This window comes from Macaca nemestrina, chromosome 11 (assembly GCF_043159975.1).
Source record: "Macaca nemestrina isolate mMacNem1 chromosome 11, mMacNem.hap1, whole genome shotgun sequence".
Lineage (NCBI taxonomy): Eukaryota > Metazoa > Chordata > Mammalia > Primates > Cercopithecidae > Macaca > Macaca nemestrina.
In genome coordinates, this window is record NC_092135.1 from 34,300,464 (window position 1) to 34,323,679 (window position 23,216).

Consider the following 23,216-nt stretch of genomic DNA (forward strand, 5'->3'; position numbering starts at 1 on the left):
TCTTTGTTATCGGTGGATATTTCCTTTGGCCCTATAGTCTTCAAAGGGATCCGAAATATCTGTTCTCAGATTCCACAGAAATAGGGCTAGCAAAGAGTTCCTCGAAATACACATATAACTCTGTGAGATGAATTCACAGAACACTAAGCAGTTCGCAGAAAGCTTCTTTCCAGATTTCATCTGATATTTCCTTTTTCACCATAGCCCTCTATGGGCTTACCAATATCACTTTGCGAATTCCACAAGAACTGTCTTAGCGAAAGGCTTCTTCAGGGGAAAGCTGTAACTCTGTGAGATGATTTCACAGAACACAAAGAAGTTTCTCAGAAAGCTTCTTTCTCTTTGTTATCGGAGGATATTTCCTTTGGCCCTATAGTCTTCAAAGGGATCCGAAATATCTGTTCTCAGATTCCACAGAAATAGGGCTAGAAAAAAGATCCTCGAAATACACATGTAACTCTGTGACATGAATTAACAGAACACTAAGCAGTTTCTCAGAAAGCTTCTTTCCAGATTTCATCTGAGGATATATCCTTTTTCACCATAGCCCTCTATGGGCTAACAAATATCACTTTGCGAATTCCAAAAGAACTGTCTTAGCAAAAGGCTTCTTGAGGGTAAAGCTGTAACTCTGTGAGATGATTTCACAGAACACAAAGAAGTTTCTCAGAAAGCTTCTTTCTCTTTGTTATCGGAGGATATTTCCTTTGGCCCTATGGTCTTCAAAGGGATCCGAAATATCTGTTCCCAGATTCCACAGAAATAGGGCTAGCAAAGAGATCCTCGAAATACACATGTAACTCTGTGAGATGAATTAACAGAACACTAAGCAGTTTCTCAGAAAGCTTCTTTCCAGATTTCATCTGAGGATATTTCCTTTTTCACCATAGCCCTCTATGGGCTTCCAAAGATCAATTTGCCAATTCCACAAGAACTGTCTTAGCGAAAGGCTTTTTCAGGGGAAAGCTGTAACTCTGTGAGATGATTTCACAGAACACAAAGAAGTTTCTCAGAAAGCTTCTTTCTCTTTGTTATCGGAGGATATTTCCTTTGGCCCTATAATCTTCAAAGGGATCCGAAATATCTGTTCTCAGTTTCCACAGAAATAGGGCTAGCAAGGAGATCCTCGAAATACACATGTAACTCTGTGAGATGAATTCACAGAACACTAAGCAGTTTCTCAGAAAGCTTCTTTCCAGATTTCATCTGACGATATTTCCTTTTTCACCCTAGCCCTCTATGGGCTTCCAAATATCACTTTGCCAATTCCACAAGAACTGTCTTAGCGAAAGGCTTCTTGAGGGGAAAGCTGTAACTCTGTGAGATGATTTCACAAAACACAAAGAAGTTTCTCAGAAAGCTTCTTTCTCTTTGTTGTCGGAGGATATTTCCTATGGCCCTATGGTCTTCAAAGGGATCGGAAATATCTGTTCTCAGATTCCACAGAAATAGGGCGAGCAAAGAGATCCTCGAAATACACATATAACTCTGTGAGATGAATTCACAGAACACTAAACAGTTTCGCACAAAGCTTCTTTCCAGATTTCATCTGATATTTCCTTTTTCACCATAGCCCTCTCTGGGCTTCCCAATATCACTTTGCGAATTCCACAAGAACTGTCTTAGCGAAAGGCTTCTTGAGGGGAAAGCTGTAACTCTGTGAGATGATTTCACAGAACACAAAGAAGTTTCTCAGAAAGCTTCTTTCTCTTTGTTATCGGAGGATATTTCCTTTGGCCCTATAGTCTTCAAAGGGATCCGAAATATCTGTTCTCAGATTCCACAGAAATAGGGCTAGCAAAAAGATCCTCGAAATACACATGTAACTCTGTGACATGAATTAACAGAACACTAAGCAGTATCTCAGAAAGCTTCCTTCCAGATTTCATCTGAGGATATATCCTTTTTCACCATAGCCCTCTATGGGCTAACAAATATCACTTTGCCAATTCCACAAGAACTGTCTTAGCAAAAGGCTTCTCGAGGGGAAAGCTGTAACTCTGTGAGATGATTTCACAGAACACAAAGAAGTTTCTCAGAAAGCTTCTTTCTCTTTGTTATCGGAGGATATTTCCTTTGGCCCTATAGACTTCAAAGGGATCCGAAATATCGGTTCTCAGATTCCACAGAAATAGGGCTAGCTAGAGATCCTCGAAATACACATGTAACACTGTGAGATGAATTCACAGAACACTAAGCAGTTTCGCAGAAAGCTTCTTTCCAGATTTCATCTGATGATATTTCCTTTTTCACCATAACCCTCTATGGGCTTCTAAATATCAGTTTGCCAATTCCACAACAACTGTCTTAGCGAAAGGCTTTTTGAGGGGAAAGCTGTAACTCTGTGAGATGATTTCACAGAACACAAAGAAGCTTCTCAGAAAGCTTCTTTCTCTTTGTTATCCGAGGATATTTCCTTTGGCCCTGTAGTCTTCAAAGGGATCCGAAATATCTGTTCTCAGATTCCACAGAAATAGGGCTTGCAAAGAGATCCTCGAAATACACATGTAACTCTGTGAGATGAATTCACAGAACACTAAGCAGTTTCTCAGAAAGCTTCTTTCCAGATTTCATCTGAGGATATTTCCTTTTACACCATAGCCCTCTATGGGCTTCCAAATATCACTTTGCCAATTCCACAAGAACTGTCTTAGCGAAAGGCTTCTTGAGGGGAAAGCTGTAACTCTGTGAGATGATTTCACAGAACACAAAGAAGTTTCTCAGAAAGCTTCTTTCTCTTTGTTATCGGAGGATATTTCCTTTGGCCCTATAATCTTCAAAGGGATCTGAAATATCTGTTCTCAGATTCCACAGAAATAGGGCTAGCAAAGAGAACCTCGAAATACACATGTAACTCTGTGAGATGAATTAACAGAACACTAAGCAGTTTCGCAGAAAGCTTCTTTCCAAATTTCATCTGAGGATATTTCCTTTTTCACCATAGCCCTCTATGGGCTTCCAAAGATCAATTTGCCAATTCCACAAGAACTGTCTTAGTGAAAGGCTTCTTCAGGGGAAAACTGTAACTCTGTGAGATGATTTCACAGAACACAAAGAAGGTTCTCAGAAAGCTTCTTTCTCTTTGTTATCGGAGGATATTTCCTTTGGCCCTATAGTCTTCAAAGGGATCCGAAATATCTGTTCTCAGTTTCCACAGAAATAGGGCTAGCAAGGAGATCCTCGAAATACACATGTAACTCTGTGAGATGAATTCACAGAACACTAAGCAGTTTCTCAGAAAGCTTCTTTCCAGATTTCATCTGACGATATTTCCTTTTTCACCATAGCCCTCTATGGGCTTCCAAATATCACTTTGCCAATTCCACAAGAACTGTCTTAGCGAAAGGCTTCTTGAGGGGAAAGCTGTAACTCTGTGAGATGATTTCACAGAACACAAGGAAGTTTCTCAGAAAGCTTCTTTCTCTTTGTTATCGGAGGATATTTCCTATGGCACTATAGTCTTCAAAGGGATCGGAAATATCTGTTCTCAGATTTCACAGAAATAGGGCGAGCAAAGAGATCCTTGAAATACACATATAACTCTGTGAGATGAATTCACAGAACACTAAGCAGTTTCGCACAAAGCTTCTTTCCAGATTTCATCTGAAATTTCCTTTTTCACCATAGCCCTCTATGGGCTTCCCAATATCACTTTGCGAATTCCACAAGAACTGTCTTAGCGAAAGGCTTCTTCAGGGGAAAGCTGTAACTCGGTGAGATGATTTCACAGAACACAAAGAAGTTTCTCAGAAAGCTTCTTTCTCTTTGTTATCGGAGGATATTTCCTTTGGCCCTATAGTCTTCAAAGGGATCCGAAATATCTGTTCTCAGATTCCACAGAAATAGGGCTAGCAAAAAGATCCTCGAAATACACATGTAACTCTGTGACATTAATTAACAGAACACTAAGCAGTATCTCAGAAAGCTTCTTTCCAGATTTCATCTGAGGATATATCCTTTTTCACCATAGCCCTCTATGGGCTAACAAATATCACTTTGCCAATTCCACAAGAACAGTCTTAGCAAAAGGCTTCTTGAGGGGAAAGCTGTAACTCTGTGAGATGATTTCACAGAACACAAAGAAGTTTCTCAGATAGCTTCTTTCTCTTTGTTATCGGAGGATATTTCCTTTGGCCCTATAGTCTTCAAAGGGATCCGAAATATCGGTTCTCAGATTCCACAGAAATAGGGCTAGCAAAGAGATCCTCGAAATACACATGTAACTCTGTGAGATGAATTCACAGAACACTAAGCAGTTTCGCAGAAAGCTTCTTTCCAGATTTCATCTGAGGATATTTCCTTTTTCACCATAGCCCTCTATGGGCTTCCAAATATCACTTTGCCAATTCCACAAGAACTGTCTTAGCGAAAGGCTTCTTGAGGGGAAAGCTGTAACTCTGTGAGATGATTTCACAGAACACAAAGAAGTTTCTCAGAAAGCTTCTTTCTCTTTGTTATCAGAGGATATTTCCTTTGGCCATATAATCTTCAAAGGGATCCGAAATATCTGTTATCAGATTCCAGAGAAATAGGGCTAGCAAAGATATCCTCGAAATACACATGTAACACTGTGAGATGAATTTACAGAACACTAAGCAGTTTCTCAGAAAGCTTCTTTCCAGATTTCATCTGATGATAATTCCTTTTTCATCATAGCCCTCTATGGGCTTCCAAATATCACTTTGCCAATTCCACGAGAACTGTCTTAGCGAAAGGCTTCTTGAGGGGAAAGCTGTAACTCTGTGAGATGATTTCACAGAACACAAAGTAGTTTCTCAGAAAGCTTCTTTCTCTTTGTTATCGGAGGATATTTCCTTTGGCCCTATAGTCTTCAAAGGGATCTGAAATATCGGTTCTCAGATTACACAGAAATAGGGCTAGCAAAGAGATCCTCGAAATACACATGTAACTCTGTGAGATGAATTCACAGAACACTAAGCAGTTTCGCAGAAAGCTTCTTTCCAGATTTCATCTGATGATATTTCCTTTTTCACCATAACCCTCTATGGGCTTCTAAATATCACTTTGCCAATTCCACAACAACTGTCTTAGCGAACGGCTTTTTGAGGGGAAAGCTGTAACTCTCTGAGATGATTTCACAGAACCCAAAGAAGCTTCTCAGAAAGCTTCTTTCTCTTTGTTATCCGAGGATATTTCCTTTGGCCCTGTAGTCTTCAAAGGGATCCGAAATATCTGTTCTCAGATTCCACAGAAATAGGGCTAGCAAAGAGATCCTCGAAATACACATGTAACTCTGTGAGATGAATTCACAGAACACTAAGCAGTTTCTCAGAAAGCTTCTTTCCAGATTTCATCTGACGATATTTCCTTTTTCACCATAGCCCTCTATGGGCTTCCAAATATCACTTTGCCAATTCCACAAGAACTGTCTTAGCGAAAGGCTTCTTCAGGGGAAAGCTGTAACTCTGTGAGATGATTTCACAGAACACAAAGAAGTTTCTCAGAAAGCTTCTTTCTCTTTGTTATCGGAGGATATTTCCTTTGGCCCTATAATCTTCAAAGGGATCCGAAATATCTGTTCTCAGATTCCACAGAAATAGGGCTAGCAAAGAGATCCTCGAAATACACATGTAACACTGTGAGATGAATTTACAGAACACTAAGCAGTTTCTCAGAAAGCTTCTTTCCAGATTTCATCTGATGATAATTACTTTTTCATCATAGCCCTCTATGGGCTTCCAAATATCACTTTGCCAATTCCACGAGAACTGTCTTAGCGAAAGGCTTCTTGAGGGGAAAGCTGTAACTCTGTGAGATGATTTCACAGAACACAAAGAAGTTTCTCAGAAAGCTTCTTTCTCTTTGTTATCGGAGGATATTTCCTTTGGCCCTATAGTCTTCAAAGGGATCCGAAATATCTGTTCTCAGTTTCCACAGAAATAGGGCTAGCAAAGAGATCCTCGAAATACACATGTAACTCTGTGAGATGAATTAACAGAACACTAAGCAGTTTCTCAGAAAGCTTCTTTCCAGATTTCATCTGACGATATTTACTTTTTCACCTTAGCCCTCTATGGGCTTCCAAATATCACTTTGCCAATTCCACAAGAACTGTCTTAGCGAAAGGCTTCTTGAGGGGAAAGCTGTAACTCTGTGAGATGATTTCACAGAACACAAAGAAGTTTCTCAGAAAGCTTCTTTCTCTTTGTTTTCCGAGGATATTTCCTTTGGCGCTATAGTCTTCAAAGGGATCCGAAATATCTGTTCTCAGATTCCACAGAAATAGGGAGAGCAAAGAGATCCTCGAAATACACATATAACTCTGTGATATGAACTCACAGAACACTAAGCAGTTTCGCAGAAAGCTTCTTTCCAGATTTCATCTGATATTTCCTTTTTCACCATAGCCCTCTATGGGCTTCTCAATATCACTTTGCCAATTCCACAAGAACTGTCTTAGCGAAAGGCTTCTTCAGGGGAAAGCTGTAACTCTGTGAGATGATTTCACAGAACACAAAGAAGTTTCTCAGACAGCTTCTTTCTCTTTGTTATCGGAGGATATTTCCTTTGGCCCTATAGTCTTCAAAGGGATCGGAAATATCTGTTCTCAGATTCCACAGAAATAGGGCGAGCAAAGAGATCCTCGAAATACACATATAACTCTGTGAGATGAATTCACAGAACACTAAGCAGTTTCGCACAAAGCTTCTTTCCAGATTTCATCTGATATTTCCTTTTTCACCATAGCCCTCTATGGGCTTCCCAATATCACTTTTCGAATTCCACAAGAACTGTCTTAGCGAAAGGCTTCTTCAGGGGAAAGCTGTAACTCTGTGAGATGATTTCACAGAACACAAAGAAGTTTCTCAGAAAGCTTCTTTCTCTTTGTTATCGGAGGATATTTCCTTTGGCCCTATAGTCTTCAAAGGGATCCGAAATATCTGTTCTCAGATTCCACAGAAATAGGGCTAGCAAAAAGATCCTCGAAATACACATGTAACTCTGTGACATGAATTAACAGAACACTAAGCAGTATCTCAGAAAGCTTCTTTCCAGATTTCATCTGAGGATATATCCTTTTTCACCATAGCCCTCTATGGGCTAACAAATATCACTTTGCCAATTCCACAAGAACTGTCTTAGCAAAAGGCTTCTTGAGGGGAAAGCTGTAACTCTGTGAGATGATTTCACAGAACACAAAGAAGTTTCTCAGAAAGCTTCTTTCTCTTTGTTATCGGAGGATATTTCCTTTGGCCCTATAGTCTTCAAAGGGATCCGAAATATCGGTTCTCAGATTCCACAGAAATAGGGCTAGCAAAGAGATCCTCGAAATACACATGTAACTCTGTGAGATGAATTCACAGAACACTAAGCAGTTTCGCAGAAAGCTTCTTTCCAGATTTCATCTGAGGATATTTCCTTTTTCACCATAGCCCTCTATGGGCTTCCAAATATCACTTTGCCAATTCCACAAGAACTGTCTTAGCGAAAGGCTTCTTGAGGGGAAAGCTGTAACTCTGTGAGATGATTTCACAGAACACAAAGAAGTTTCTCAGAAAGCTTCTTTCTCTTTGTTATCGGAGGATATTTCCTTTGGCCATATAATCTTCAAAGGGATCCGAAATATCTGTTCTCAGATTCCACAGAAATAGGGCTAGCAAAGATATCCTCGAAATACACATGTAACACTGTGAGATGAATTTACAGAACACTAAGCAGTTTCTCAGAAAGCTTCTTTCCAGATTTCATCTGATGATAATTCCTTTTTCATCATAGCCCTCTATGGGCTTCCAAATATCACTTTGCCAATTCCACGAGAACTGTCTTAGCGAAAGGCTTCTTGAGGGGAAAGCTGTAACTCCGTGAGATGATTTCACAGAACACAAAGTAGTTTCTAAGAAAGCTTCTTTCTCTTTGTTATCGGAGGATATTTCCTTTGGCCCTATAGTCTTCAAAGGGATCCGAAATATCGGTTCTCAGATTACACAGAAATAGGGCTAGCAAAGAGATCCTCGAAATACACATGTAACTCTGTGAGATGAATTCACAGAACACTAAGCAGTTTCGCAGAAAGCTTCTTTCCAGATTTCATCTGATGATATTTCCTTTTTCACCATAACCCTCTATGGGCTTCTAAATATCACTTTGCCAATTCCACAACAACTGTCTTAGCGAACGGCTTTTTGAGGGGAAAGCTGTAACTCTGTGAGATGATTTCACAGAACACAAAGAAGCTTCTCAGAAAGCTTCTTTCTCTTTGTTATCCGAGGATATTTCCTTTGGCCCTGTAGTCTTCAAAGGGATCCGAAATATCTGTTCTCAGATTCCACAGAAATAGGGCTAGCAAAGAGATCCTCGAAATACACATGTAACTCTGTGAGATGAATTCACAGAACACTAAGCAGTTTCTCAGAAAGCTTCTTTCCAGATTTCATCTGACGATATTTCCTTTTTCACCATAGCCCTCTATGGGCTTCCAAATATCACTTTGCCAATTCCACAAGAACTGTCTTAGCGAAAGGCTTCTTGAGGGGAAAGCTGTAACTCTGTGAGATGATTTCACAGAACACAAAGAAGTTTCTCAGAAAGCTACTTTCTCTTTGTTATCGGAGGATATTTCCTTTGGCCCTATAATCTTCAAAGGGATCCGAAATATCTGTTCTCAGATTCCACAGAAATAGGGCTACAAAGAGATCCTCGAAATACACATGTAACACTGTGAGATGAATTTACAGAACACTAAGCAGTTTCTCAGAAATCTTCTTTCCAGATTTCATCTGATGATAATTCCTTTTTCATCATAGCCCTCGATGGGCTTCCAAATATCACTTTGCCAATTCCACAACAACTGTCTTAGCGAACGGCTTTTTGAGGGGAAAGCTGTAACTCTGTGAGATGATTTCACAGAACACAAAGAAGCTTCTCAGAAAGCTTCTTTCTCTTTGTTATCCGAGGATATTTCCTTTGGCCCTGTAGTCTTCAAAGGGATCCGAAATATCTGTTCTCAGATTCCACAGAAATAGGGCTAGCAAAGAGATCCTCGAAATACACATGTAACTCTGTGAGATGAATTCACAGAACACTAAGCAGTTTCTCAGAAAGCTTCTTTCCAGATTTCATCTGACGATATTTCCTTTTTCACCATAGCCCTCTATGGGCTTCCAAATATCACTTTGCCAATTCCACAAGAACTGTCTTAGCGAAAGGCTTCTTGAGGGGAAAGCTGTAACTCTGTGAGATGATTTCACAGAACACAAAGAAGTTTCTCAGAAAGCTACTTTCTCTTTGTTATCGGAGGATATTTCCTTTGGCCCTATAATCTTCAAAGGGATCCGAAATATCTGTTCTCAGATTCCACAGAAATAGGGCTACAAAGAGATCCTCGAAATACACATGTAACACTGTGAGATGAATTTACAGAACACTAAGCAGTTTCTCAGAAAGCTTCTTTCCAGATTTCATCTGATGATAATTCCTTTTTCATCATAGCCCTCGATGGGCTTCCAAATATCACTTTGCCAATTCCACGAGAACTGTCTTAGCGAAAGGCTTCTTGAGGGGAAAGCTGTAACTCTGTGAGATGATTTCACAGAACACAAAGAAGTTTCTCAGAAAGCTTCTTTCTCTTTGTTATCGGAGGATATTTCCTTTGGCCCTATAGTCTTCAAAGGGATCCGAAATATCTGTTCTCAGTTTCCACAGAAATAGGGCTAGCAAAGAGATCCTCGAAATACACATGTAACTCTGTGAGATGAATTAACAGAACACTAAGCAGTTTCTCAGAAAGCTTCTTTCCAGATTTCATCTGACGATATTTACTTTTTCACCTTAGCCCTCTATGGGCTTCCAAATATCACTTTGCCAATTCCACAAGAACTGTCTTAGCGAAAGGCTTCTTGAGGGGAAAGCTGTAACTCTGTGAGATGATTTCACAGAAAACAAAGAAGTTTCTCAGAAAGCTTCTTTCTCTTTGTTATCCGAGGATATTTCCTTTGGCGCTATAGTCTTCAAAGGGATCCGAAATATCTGTTCTCAGATTCCACAGAAATAGGGAGAGCAAAGAGATCCTCGAAATACACATATAACTCTGTGATATGAACTCACAGAACACTAAGCAGTTTCGCAGAAAGCTTCTTTCCAGATTTCATCTGATATTTCCTTTTTCACCATAGCCCTCTATGGGCTTCTCAATATCACTTTGCCAATTCCACAAGAACTGTCTTAGCGAAAGGCTTCTTCAGGGGAAAGCTGTAACTCTGTGAGATGATTTCACAGAACACAAAGAAGTTTCTCAGACAGCTTCTTTCTCTTTGTTATCGGAGGATATTTCCTTTGGCCCTATAGTCTTCAAAGGGATCCGAAATATCGGTTCTCAGATTCCACAGAAATAGGGCTAGCAAAGAGATCCTCGAAATACACATGTAACTCTGTGAGATGAATTCACAGAACACTAAGCAGTTTCGCAGAAAGCTTCTTTCCAGTTTTCATCTGATGATATTTCCTTTTTCACCATAACCCTCTATGGGCTTCTAAATATAACTTTGCCAATTCCACAACAACTGTCTTAGCGAAAGGCTTTTTGAGGGGAAAGCTGTAACTCTGTGAGATGATTTCACAGAACACAAAGAAGCTTCTCAGAAAGCTTCTTTCTCTTTGTTATCCGAGGATATTTCCTTTGGCCCTGTAGTCTTCAAAGGGATCCGAAATATCTGTTCTCAGATTCCACAGAAATAGGGCTAGCAAAGAGATCCTCGAAATACACATGTAACACTGTGAGATGAATTCACAGAACACTAAGCAGTTTCTCAGAAAGCTTCTTTCCAGATTTCATCTGAGGATATTTCCTTTTTCACCATAGCCCTCTATGGGCTTCAAATATCACTTTGCCAATTCCACAAGAACTGTCTTAGCGAAAGGCTTCTTGAGGGGAAAGCTGTAACTCTGTGAGATGATTTCACAGAACACAAAGAAGTTTCTCAGAAAGCTTCTTTCTCTTTGTTATCAGAGGATATTTCCTTTGGCCCTATAATCTTCAAAGGGATCCGAAATATCTGTTCTCAGATTCCACAGAAATAGGGCTAGCAAAGAGATCCTCGAAATACACATGTAACACTGTGAGATGAATTTACAGAACACTAAGCAGTTTCTCAGAAAGCTTCTTTCCAGATTTCATCTGATGATAATGCCTTTTTCATCATAGCCCTCTATGGGCTTCCAAATATCACTTTGCCAATTCCACGAGAACTGTCTCAGCGAAAGGCTTCTTGAGGGGAAAGCTGTAACTCTGTGAGATGATTTCACAGAACACAAAGAAGTTTCTCAGAAAGCTTCTTTCTCTTTGTTATCGGAGGATATTTCCTTTGGCCCTATAGTCTTCAAAGGGATCCGAAATATCTGTTCTCAGTTTCCACAGAAATAGGGCTAGCAAAGAGATCCTCGAAATACACATGTAACTCTGTGAGATGAATTAACAGAACACTAAGCAGTTTCTCAGAAAGCTTCTTTCCAGATTTCATCTGACGATATTTACTTTTTCACCATAGCCCTCTATGGGCTTCCAAATATCACTTTGCCTATTCCACAAGAACTGTCTTAGCGAAAGGCTTCTTGAGGGGAAAGCTGTAACTCTGTGAGATGATTTCACAGAACACAAAGAAGTTTCTCAGAAAGCTTCTTTCTCTTTGTTATCCGAGGATATTTCCTTTGGCCCTATAGTCTTCAAAGGGATCCGAAATATCTGTTCTCAGATTCCACAGAAATAGGGCGAGCAAAGAGATCCTCGAAATACACATATAACTCTGTGATATGAACTCACAGAACACTAAGCAGTTTCGCAGAAAGCTTCTTTCCAGATTTCATCTGATATTTCCTTTTTCACCTTAGCCCTCTATGGGCTTCTCAATATCACTTTGCCAATTCCACAAGAACTGTCTTAGCGAAAGGCTTCTTGAGGGGAAAGCTGTAACTCTGTGAGATGATTTCACAGAACACAAAGAAGTTTCTCAGACAGCTTCTTTCTCTTTGTTATCGGAGGATATTTCCTTTGGCCCTATAGTCTTCAAAGGGATCCGAAATATCTGTTCTCAGATTCCACAGAAATAGGGCTAGCAAAAAGATCCTCGAAATACACATGTAACTCTGTGACATGAATTAACAGAACACTAAGCAGTTTCTCAGAAAGCTTCTTTCCAGATTTCATCTGAGGATATATCCTTTTTCACCATAGCCCTCTATGGGCTAACAAATATCACTTTGCCAATTCCACAAGAACTGTCTAGGCAAAAGGCTTCTTGAGGTGAAAGCTGTAACTCTGTGAGATGATTTCACAGAACACAAAGAAGTTTCTCAGAAAGCTTCTTTCTCTTTGTTATCGGAGGATATTTCCTTTGGCCCTATAGTCTTCAAAAGGATCCGAAATATCTGTTCTCAGATTCCACAGAAATAGGCCTAGCAAAGAGATCCCCGAAATACACATGTAACTCTGTGAGATGAATTAACAGAACACTAAGCAGTTTCACAGAAAGCTTGTTTCCAGATTTCATCTGACGATATTTCCTTTTTCACCATAGCCCTCTAAGGGCTTCCAAATATCACTTTGCCAATTCCACAAGAACTGTCTTAGCGAAAGGCTTCTTGAGGGGAAAGCTGTAACTCTGTGAGATGATTTCACAGAACACAAAGAAGTTTCTCAGAAAGCTTCTTTCTCTTTGTTATTCGAGGATATTTCCTTTGGCCCTATAGTCTTCAAAGGGATCCGAAATATCTGTTCTCAGATTCCACAGAAATAGGGCTAGCAAGGAGATCCTCGAAATACACATGTAACTCTTTGAGATGAATTAACAAAACACTAAGCAGTTTCTCAGAAAGCTTCTTTCCAGATTTCATCTGAGGATATTTCCTTTTTCACCATAGCCTTCTATGGGCTTCCAAATATCACTTTGCCAATTCCACGAGAACTGTCTCAGCGAAAGGCTTCTTGAGGGGAAAGCTGTAACTCTGTGAGATGATTTCACAGAACACAAAGAAGTTTCTCAGAAAGCTTCTTTCTCTTTGTTATCGGAGGATATTTCCTTTGGCCCTATAGTCTTCAAAGGGATCCGAAATATCTGTTCTCAGTTTCCACAGAAATAGGGCTAGCAAAGAGATCCTCGAAATACACATGTAACTCTGTGAGATGAATTCACAGAACACTAAGCAGTTTCTCAGAAAGCTTCTTTCCAGATTTCATCTGACGATATTTCCTTTTTCACCATAGCCCTCTATGGGCTTCCAAATATCACTTTGCCAATTCCACAAGAACTGTCTTAGCGAAAGGCTTCTTGAGGGGAAAGCTGTAACTCTGTGAGATGATTTCACAGAACACAAAGAAGTTTCTCAGAAAGCTTCTTTCTCTTTGTTATCGGAGGATATTTCCTTTGGCCCTATAATCTTCAAAGGGATCCGAAATATCTGTTCTCAGATTCCACAGAAATAGGGCTAGCAAAGAGATCCTCGAAATACACATGTAACACTGTGAGATGAATTTACAGAACACTAAGCAGTTTCTCAGAAAGCTTCTTTCCAGATTTCATCTGATGATAATTCCTTTTTCATCATAGCCCTCTATGGGCTTCCAAATATCACTTTGCCAATTCCACGAGAACTGTCTTAGCGAAAGGCTTCTTGAGGGGAAAGCTGTAACTCTGTGAGATGATTTCACAGAACACAAAGAAGTTTCTCAGAAAGCTTCTTTCTCTTTGTTATCGGAGGATATTTCCTTTGGCCCTATAGTCTTCAAAGGGATCCGAAATATCTGTTCTCAGTTTCCACAGAAATAGGGCTAGCAAAGAGATCCTCGAAATACACATGTAACTCTGTGAGATGAATTAACAGAACACTAAGCAGTTTCTCAGAAAGCTTCTTTCCAGATTTCATCTGACGATATTTACTTTTTCACCTTAGCCCTCTATGGGCTTCCAAATATCACTTTGCCAATTCCACAAGAACTGTCTTAGCGAAAGGCTTCTTGAGGGGAAAGCTGTAACTCTGTGAGATGATTTCACAGAACACAAAGAAGTTTCTCAGAAAGCTTCTTTCTCTTTGTTATCCGAGGATATTTCCTTTGGCGCTATAGTCTTCAAAGGGATCCGAAATATCTGTTCTCAGATTCCACAGAAATAGGGAGAGCAAAGAGATCCTCGAAATACACATATAACTCTGTGATATGAACTCACAGAACACTAAGCAGTTTCGCAGAAAGCTTCTTTCCAGATTTCATCTGATATTTCCTTTTTCACCATAGCCCTCTATGGGCTTCTCAATATCACTTTGCAAATTCCACAAGAACTGTCTTAGCGAAAGGCTTCTTCAGGGGAAAGCTGTAACTCTGTGAGATGATTTCACAGAACACAAAGAAGTTTCTCAGAAAGCTTCTTTCTCTTTTTTATCGGAGGATATTTCCTTTGGCCCTATAGTCTTCAAAGGGATCCGAAATATCTGTTCTCAGATTACACAGAAATAGGGCTAGCAAAAAGATCCTCGAAATACACATGTAACTCTGTGACATGAATTAACAGAACACTAAGCAGTTTCTCAGAAAGCTTCTTTCCAGATTTCATCTGAGGATATATCCTTTTTCACCATAGCCCTCTATGGGCTAACAAATATCACTTTGCCAATTCCACAAGAACTGTCTTAGCGAAAGGCTTCTTGAGGGGAAAGCTGTAACTCTGGGAGATGATTTCACAGAACACAAAGAAGTTTCTCAGAAAGCTTCTTTCTCTTTGTTATCGGAGGATATTTCCTTTGGCCCTATAGTCTTCAAAGGGATCCGAAATATCTGTTCTCAGATTCCACAGAAATAGGGCTAGCAAGGATATCCTCGAAATACACATGTAACTCTGTGAGATGAATTAACAGAACACTAAGCAGTTTCGCAGAAAGCTTCTTTCAAGATTTCATCTAACGATATTTCCTTTTTCACCATAACCCTCTATGGGTTTCCAAATATCACTTTGCCAATTCCAAAAGAACTGTCTTAGCGAAAGGCTTCTTGAGGGGAAAGGTGTAACTCTGTGAGATGATTTCACAGAACACAAAGAAGTTTCTCAGAAAGCTTCTTTCTCTTTGTTAACGGAGGATATTTCCTTTGGCCCTATAGTCTTCAAAGGGATACGAAATATCTGTTCTCAGTTTCCACAGAAATAGGGCTAGCAAAGAGATCCTCGAAATACACATGTAGCTCTGTGAGATGAATTAACAGAACACTAAGCAGTTTCTCAGAAAGCTTCTTTCCAGATTTCATCTAACGATATTTCCTTTTTCACCTTAGCCCTCTATGGGCTTCCAAATATCACTTTGCCAATTCCACAAGAACTGTCTTAGCGAAAGGCTTCTTGAGGGGAAAGCTGTAACTCTGTGAGATGATTTCACAGAACACAAAGAAGTTTCTCAGAAAGCTTCTTTCTCTTTGTTATCGGAGGATATTTCCTTTGGCCCTATAGTGTTCAAGGGATCCGAAATATCTGTTCTCAGATTCCACAGAAATAGGGCTAGCAGAGAGATCCTAGAAATACACATGTAACTCTGTGAGATGAATTCACAGAACACTAAGCAGTATCTCAGAAAGCTTGTTTCCAGATTTCATCTGAGGATATATCCTTTTTCACCATAGCCCTCTATGGGCTAACAAATATCACTTTGCCAATTCCACAAGAACTGTCTTAGCAAAAGGCTTCTTGAGGGGAAAGCTGTAATTCTGTGAGATGATTTCACAGAACACAAAGAAGTTTCTCAGAAAGCTTCTTTCTCTTTGTTATCGGAGGATATTTCCTTTGGCCCTATAGTCTACAAAGGGATCCGAAATATCGGTTCTCAGATTCCACAGAAATAGGGCTAGCAAAGAGATCCTCGAAATACACATGTAACTCTGTGAGATGAATTCACAGAACACTAAGCAGTTTCGCAGAAAGCTTCTTTCCAGTTTTCATCTGATGATATTTCCTTTTTCACCATAACCCTCTATGGGCTTCTAAATATAACTTTGCCAATTCCACAACAACTGTCTTAGCGAAAGGCTTTTTGAGGGGAAAGCTGTAACTCTGTGAGATGATTTCACAGAACACAAAGAAGCTTCTCAGAAAGCTTCTTTCTCTTTGTTATCCGAGGATATTTCCTTTGGCCCTGAAGTCTTCAAAGGGATCCGAAATATCTGTTCTCAGATTCCACAGAAATAGGGCTAGCAAAGAGATCCTCGAAATACACATGTAACTCTGTGAGATGAATTCACAGAACACTAAGCAGTTTCTCAGAAAGCTTCTTTCCAGATTTCATCTGAGGATATTTCCTTTTTCACCATAGCCCTCTATGGGCTTCAAATATCACTTTGCCAATTCCACAAGAACTGTCTTAGCGAAAGGCTTCTTGAGGGGAAAGCTGTAACTCTGTGAGATGATTTCACAGAACACAAAGAAGTTTCTCAGAAAGCTTCTTTCTCTTTGTTATCAGAGGATATTTCCTTTGGCCCTATAATCTTCAAAGGGATCCGAAATATCTGTTCTCAGATTCCACAGAAATAGGGCTAGCAAAGAGATCCTCGAAATACACATGTAACACTGTGAGATGAATTTACACAACACTAAGCAGTTTCTCAGAAAGCTTCTTTCCAGATTTCATCTGATGATAATGCCTTTTTCATCATAGCCCTCTATGGGCTTCCAAATATCACTTTGCCAATTCCAGGAGAACTGTCTCAGCGAAAGGCTTCTTGAGGGGAAAGCTGTAACTCTGTGAGATGATTTCACAGAACACAAAGAAGTTTCTCAGAAAGCTTCTTTCTCTTTGTTATCGGAGGATATTTCCTTTGGCCCTATAGTCTTCAAAGGGATCCGAAATATCTGTTCTCAGTTTCCACAGAAATAGGGCTAGCAAAGAGATCCTCGAAATACACATGTAACTCTGTGAGATGAATTAACAGAACACTAAGCAGTTTCTCAGAAAGCTTCTTTCCAGATTTCATCTGACGATATTTACTTTTTCACCATAGCCCTCTATGGGCTTCCAAATATCACTTTGCCTATTCCACAAGAACTGTCTTAGCGAAAGGCTTCTTGAGGGGAAAGCTGTAACTCTGTGAGATGATTTCACAGAACACAAAGAAGTTTCTCAGAAAGCTTCTTTCTCTTTGTTATCCGAGGATATTTCCTTTGGCCCTATAGTCTTCAAAGGGATCCGAAATATCTGTTCTCAGATTCCACAGAAATAGGGCGAGCAAAGAGATCCTCGAAATACACATATAACTCTGTGATATGAACTCACAGAACACTAAGCAGTTTCGCAGAAAGCTTCTTTCCAGATTTCATCTGAGGATATATCCTTTTTCACCATAGCCCTCTATGGGCTAACAAATATCACTTTGCCAATTCCACAAGAACTGTCTTAGCGAAAGGCTTCTTGAGGGGAAAGCTGTAACTCTGTGAGATGATTTCACAGAACACAAAGAAGTTTCTCAGACAGCTTCTTTCTCTTTGTTATCGGAGGATATTTCCTTTGGCCCTATAGTCTTCAAAGGGATCCGAAATATCTGTTCTCAGATTCCACAGAAATAGGGCTAGCAAAAAGATCCTCGAAATACACATGTAACTCTGTGACATGAATTAACAGAACACTAAGCAGTTTCTCAGAAAGCTTCTTTCCAGATTTCATCTGAGGATATATCCTTTTTCACCATAGCCCTCTATGGGCTAACAAATATCACTTTGCCAATTCCACAAGAACTGTCTAGGCAAAAGGCTTCTTGAGGTGAAAGCTGTAACTCTGTGAGATGATTTCACAGAACACAAAGAAGTTTCTCAGAAAGCTTCTTTCTCTTTGTTATCGGAGGATATTTCCTTTGGCCCTATAGTCTTCAAAAGGATCCGAAATATCTGTTCTCAGATTCCACAGAAATAGGCCTAGCAAAGAGATCCCCGAAATACACATGTAACTCTGTGAGATGAATTAACAGAACACTAAGCAGTTTCACAGAAAGCTTGTTTCCAGATTTCATCTGACGATATTTCCTTTTTCACCATAGCCCTCTAAGGGCTTCCAAATATCACTTTGCCAATTCCACAAGAACTGTCTTAGCGAAAGGCTTCTTGAGGGGAAAGCTGTAACTCTGTGAGATGATTTCACAGAACACAAAGAAGTTTCTCAGAAAGCTTCTTTCTCTTTGTTATTCGAGGATATTTCCTTTGGCCCTATAGTCTTCAAAGGGATCCGAAATATCTGTTCTCAGATTCCACAGAAATAGGGCTAGCAAGGAGATCCTCGAAATACACATGTAACTCTTTGAGATGAATTAACAAAACACTAAGCAGTTTCTCAGAAAGCTTCTTTCCAGATTTCATCTGAGGATATTTCCTTTTTCACCATAGCCTTCTATGGGCTTCCAAATATCACTTTGCCAATTCCACGAGAACTGTCTCAGCGAAAGGCTTCTTGAGGGGAAAGCTGTAACTCTGTGAGATGATTTCACAGAACACAAAGAAGTTTCTCAGAAAGCTTCTTTCTCTTTGTTATCGGAGGATATTTCCTTTGGCCCTATAGTCTTCAAAGGGATACGAAATATCTGTTCTCAGTTTCCACAGAAATAGGGCTAGCAAAGAGATCCTCGAAATACACATGTAACTCTGTGAGATGAATTCACAGAACACTAAGCAGTTTCTCAGAAAGCTTCTTTCCAGATTTCATCTGACGATATTTCCTTTTTCACCATAGCCCTCTATGGGCTTCCAAATATCACTTTGCCAATTCCACAAGAACTGTCTTAGCGAAAGGCTTCTTGAGGGGAAAGCTGTAACTCTGTGAGATGATTTCACAGAACACAAAGAAGTTTCTCAGAAAGCTTCTTTCTCTTTGTTATCGGAGGATATTTCCTTTGGCCCTATAATCTTCAAAGGGATCCGAAATATCTGTTCTCAGATTCCACAGAAATAGGGCTAGCAAAGAGATCCTCGAAATACACATGTAACACTGTGAGATGAATTTACAGAACACTAAGCAGTTTCTCAGAAAGCTTCTTTCCAGATTTCATCTGATGATAATTCCTTTTTCATCATAGCCCTCTATGGGCTTCCAAATATCACTTTGCCAATTCCACGAGAACTGTCTTAGCGAAAGGCTTCTTGAGGGGAAAGCTGTAACTCTGTGAGATGATTTCACAGAACACAAAGAAGTTTCTCAGAAAGCTTCTTTCTCTTTGTTATCGGAGGATATTTCCTTTGGCCCTATAGTCTTCAAAGGGATCCGAAATATCTGTTCTCAGTTTCCACAGAAATAGGGCTAGCAAAGAGATCCTCGAAATACACATGTAACTCTGTGAGATGAATTAACAGAACACTAAGCAGTTTCTCAGAAAGCTTCTTTCCAGATTTCATCTGACGATATTTACTTTTTCACCTTAGCCCTCTATGGGCTTCCAAATATCACTTTGCCAATTCCACAAGAACTGTCTTAGCGAAAGGCTTCTTGAGGGGAAAGCTGTAACTCTGTGAGATGATTTCACAGAACACAAAGAAGTTTCTCAGAAAGCTTCTTTCTCTTTGTTATCCGAGGATATTTCCTTTGGCGCTATAGTCTTCAAAGGGATCCGAAATATCTGTTCTCAGATTCCACAGAAATAGGGAGAGCAAAGAGATCCTCGAAATACACATATAACTCTGTGATATGAACTCACAGAACACTAAGCAGTTTCGCAGAAAGCTTCTTTCCAGATTTCATCTGATATTTCCTTTTTCACCATAGCCCTCTATGGGCTTCTCAATATCACTTTGCAAATTCCACAAGAACTGTCTTAGCGAAAGGCTTCTTCAGGGGAAAGCTGTAACTCTGTGAGATGATTTCACAGAACACAAAGAAGTTTCTCAGAAAGCTTCTTTCTCTTTTTTATCGGAGGATATTTCCTTTGGCCCTATAGTCTTCAAAGGGATCCGAAATATCTGTTCTCAGATTACACAGAAATAGGGCTAGCAAAAAGATCCTCGAAATACACATGTAACTCTGTGACATGAATTAACAGAACACTAAGCAGTTTCTCAGAAAGCTTCTTTCCAGATTTCATCTGAGGATATATCCTTTTTCACCATAGCCCTCTATGGGCTAACAAATATCACTTTGCCAATTCCGCAAGAACTGTCTTAGCGAAAGGCTTCTTGAGGGGAAAGCTGTAACTCTGGGAGATGATTTCACAGAACACAAAGAAGTTTCTCAGAAAGCTTCTTTCTCTTTGTTATCGGAGGATATTTCCTTTGGCCCCATAGTCTTCAAAGGGATCCGAAATATCTGTTCTCAGATTCCACAGAAATAGGGCTAGCAAGGATATCCTCGAAATACACATGTAACTCTGTGAGATGAATTAACAGAACACTAAGCAGTTTCGCAGAAAGCTTCTTTCAAGATTTCATCTAACGATATTTCCTTTTTCACCATAACCCTCTATGGGTTTCCAAATATCACTTTGCCAATTCCAAAAGAACTGTCTTAGCGAAAGGCTTCTTGAGGGGAAAGCTGTAACTCTGTGAGATGATTTCACAGAACACAAAGAAGTTTCTCAGAAAGCTTCTTTCTCTTTGTTAACGGAGGATATTTCCTTTGGCCCTATAGTCTTCAAAGGGATACGAAATATCTGTTCTCAGTTTCCACAGAAATCGGGCTAGCAAAGAGATCCTCGAAATACACATGTAGCTCTGTGAGATGAATTAACAGAACACTAAGCAGTTTCTCAGAAAGCTTCTTTCCAGATTTCATCTAACGATATTTCCTTTTTCACCTTAGCCCTCTATGGGCTTCCAAATATCACTTTGCCAATTCCACAAGAACTGTCTTAGCGAAAGGCTTCTTGAGGGGAAAGCTGTAACTCTGTGAGATGATTTCACAGAACACAAAGAAGTTTCTCAGAAAGCTTCTTTCTCTTTGTTATCGGAGGATATTTCCTTTGGCCCTATAGTGTTCAAGGGATCCGAAATATCTGTTCTCAGATTCCACAGAAATAGGGCTAGCAGAGAGATCCTAGAAATACTCATGTAACTCTGTGAGATGAATTCACAGAACACTAAGCAGTATCTCAGAAAGCTTGTTTCCAGATTTCATCTGAGGATATATCCTTTTTCACCATAGCCCTCTATGGGCTAACAAATATCACTTTGCCAATTCCACAAGAACTGTCTTAGCAAAAGGCTTCTTGAGGGGAAAGCTGTAATTCTGTGAGATGATTTCACAGAACACAAAGAAGTTTCTCAGAAAGCTTCTTTCTCTTTGTTATCGGAGGATATTTCCTTTGGCCCTATAGTCTTCAAAGGGATCCGAAATATCGGTTCTCAGATTCCACAGAAATAGGGCTAGCAAAGAGATCCTCGAAATACACATGTAACTCTGTGAGATGAATTCACAGAACACTAAGCAGTTTCGCAGAAAGCTTCTTTCCAGTTTTCATCTGATGATATTTCCTTTTTCACCATAACCCTCTATGGGCTTCTAAATATAACTTTGCCAATTCCACAACAACTGTCTTAGCGAAAGGCTTTTTGAGGGGAAAGCTGTAACTCTGTGAGATGATTTCACAGAACACAAAGAAGCTTCTCAGAAAGCTTCTTTCTCTTTGTTATCCGAGGATATTTCCTTTGGCCCTGAAGTCTTCAAAGGGATCCGAAATATCTGTTCTCAGATTCCACAGAAATAGGGCTAGCAAAGAGATCCTCGAAATACACATGTAACTCTGTGAGATGAATTCACAGAACACTAAGCAGTTTCTCAGAAAGCTTCTTTCCAGATTTCATCTGAGGATATTTCCTTTTTCACCATAGCCCTCTATGGGCTTCAAATATCACTTTGCCAATTCCACAAGAACTGTCTTAGCGAAAGGCTTCTTGAGGGGAAAGCTGTAACTCTGTGAGATGATTTCACAGAACACAAAGAAGTTTCTCAGAAAGCTTCTTTCTCTTTGTTATCAGAGGATATTTCCTTTGGCCCTATAATCTTCAAAGGGATCCGATATATCTGTTCTCAGATTCCACAGAAATAGGGCTAGCAAAGAGATCCTCGAAATACACATGTAACACTGTGAGATGAATTTACACAACACTAAGCAGTTTCTCAGAAAGCTTCTTTCCAGATTTCATCTGATGATAATGCCTTTTTCATCATAGCCCTCTATGGGCTTCCAAATATCACTTTGCCAATTCCAGGAGAACTGTCTCAGCGAAAGGCTTCTTGAGGGGAAAGCTGTAACTCTGTGAGATGATTTCACAGAACACAAAGAAGTTTCTCAGAAAGCTTCTTTCTCTTTGTTATCGGAGGATATTTCCTTTGGCCCTATAGTCTTCAAAGGGATCCGAAATATCTGTTCTCAGTTTCCACAGAAATAGGGCTAGCAAAGAGATCCTCAAAATACACATGTAACTCTGTGAGATGAATTAACAGAACACTAAGCAGTTTCTCAGAAAGCTTCTTTCCAGATTTCATCTGACGATATTTACTTTTTCACCATAGCCCTCTATGGGCTTCCAAATATCACTTTGCCTATTCCACAAGAACTGTCTTAGCGAAAGGCTTCTTGAGGGGAAAGCTGTAACTCTGTGAGATGATTTCACAGAACACAAAGAAGTTTCTCAGAAAGCTTCTTTCTCTTTGTTATCCGAGGATATTTCCTTTGGCCCTATAGTCTTCAAAGGGATCCGAAATATCTGTTCTCAGATTCCACAGAAATAGGGCGAGCAAAGAGATCCTCGAAATACACATATAACTCTGTGATATGAACTCACAGAACACTAAGCAGTTTCGCAGAAAGCTTCTTTCCAGATTTCATCTGAGGATATATCCTTTTTCACCATAGCCCTCTATGGGCTAACAAATATCACTTTGCCAATTCCACAAGAACTGTCTAGGCAAAAGGCTTCTTGAGGTGAAAGCTGTAACTCTGTGAGATGATTTCACAGAACACAAAGAAGTTTCTCAGAAAGCTTCTTTCTCTTTGTTATCGGAGGATATTTCCTTTGGCCCTATAGTCTTCAAAAGTATCCGAAATATCTGTTCTCAGATTCCACAGAAATAGGGCTAGCAAAGAGATCCCCGAAATACACATGTAACTCTGTGAGATGAATTAACAGAACACTAAGCAGTTTCGCAGAAAGCTTGTTTCCAGATTTCACCTGACGATATTTCCTTTTTCACCATAGCCCTCTATGGACTTCCAAATATCACTTTGCCAATTCCACAAGAACTGTCTTAGCGAAAGGCTT